Source organism: Arachis duranensis, chromosome 3 (genome assembly GCF_000817695.3).
Source record: "Arachis duranensis cultivar V14167 chromosome 3, aradu.V14167.gnm2.J7QH, whole genome shotgun sequence".
Taxonomy (NCBI): domain Eukaryota; kingdom Viridiplantae; phylum Streptophyta; class Magnoliopsida; order Fabales; family Fabaceae; genus Arachis; species Arachis duranensis.
The window spans coordinates 75,637,684-75,639,236 of record NC_029774.3 but is presented as its reverse complement, the minus strand read 5'-3'; positions in this window follow the sequence as shown (position 1 = coordinate 75,639,236).

Sequence of the window (1,553 nt, the reverse complement as noted above, 5' to 3'; positions counted from 1 at the left end):
CGCCATATACTGAAAATGATGCTCCATAGACACATCATCAGTAGAAATAAAGGTCTGAGGGAGAATATGCTGTTCAATCCAACCAAGAGCATCAAAATCCTTGTCATTAAAACCCGCAAGCTCTTGAGAGGTCTTTTGTTTCTTGGGAGGAGGACCCGAGGACGAAGGCGGGGAAGAGTGACCGGGTCCAGAGGTCGGAGGATCTTGATTTATAGGTCGGAACTGGGGAGTCGGAATAGTCTTTGACCGAGTAGTGACACCCACAGTAGTCTTCTTCGGAGAAGATCGGGCAGAAGCCTCCCCGGCCTCGATATTTCGAGCAGCCACAGACTTCTTCGTCCGATGAAGGAACTTCATGGAATCCGCCTGAGAAGACATCTCTGCAAGAAATAAAAGGGATTACCACAACAGAAATTCCACCAAAAATAAAGCATGAATCTCGGAGAGGTCGGGAACTACCTAACTCGGAACGGAGAAGGCTTGGATCTCCCAACATTTTCTTCGTGTCCAAGTGAGGTGCCCGACCCCATAAACTGCTCACCACACCCACAAAAGCCTGCTCCACCTCATCTAGACTCTCAAAGGTATACTTAGCAGACACTACATTCTCCTGCCAACAAAGAGGAAAAGAAGGCTCCCCACTCTCATCTAGAAAGAAAGGTCGGACGTCTCCAGTAGCCCGGACCTTGAAATAAAAGTTCTTAAAATCATGAAAGGACTCATCATACAAGGTACAAAACTTCCTCCCCTGGTTAGCTCTAAAAGAGACCCAAGATACCTTCCCTCCACCCGACCCCGGCTTCGTCAACACAAACAAATATGAAAAAAGAGAAATAGAGGGAGAGACGCCCAAAAACTGACACAAAAGTTGAAACAGCTTTAAAAACGCCCAAGAATTTGGATGGAGCTGCGTAGGGGCAAGGTTACAAGACCATAACACCTCGGACTCCAGGTCGGTAAAAGGAAGTCGGACACTCAGCTTGGAGAAAAAACAATCATAAGCGTAAAAGAAGAGCTTCTCGGAACTATCTAAGGGCGGGAAGCACACTCTCTCCTCGGAATCCGGGGCTACTAGTTCATAATCCTTCTCAAACTCTCTATTTTCACATATGCTACAGTGCCTACGGAACCTAGCTAAATACTCAGAATCTACCACAGAAGGGACTCTTAGAGGAAGAGGATCTACCCAACCAAGACCACTTGGAATCTTGGTCGACATCGCTTGAAGAACCTTTCGAGACATAAAAATTCTTGCCTACAAAGAAGAATACAACAAGCAAACAAAAATCACATAAAAGCAGACAGCGAAAACCCATTCAGCAAAACAAGAAAACAAAGATCTTTTAGAAGAAAATACAGCAACCCGGAGCAAAATACCAGAGAACAAAAAGAGTCCCCCCCATACAAACAAACAAAGCAATGGCGGCGCCTCTTTTCGGGGCAACCCAGGCATAAAGAAAAAGAAACAAACAAGAGCCACACAAAGAACAGAAGCATATGCGCACAAGAAAAAGAGAAACATGGGAACAAACCTGGAAGAAAGAAACAAAGAC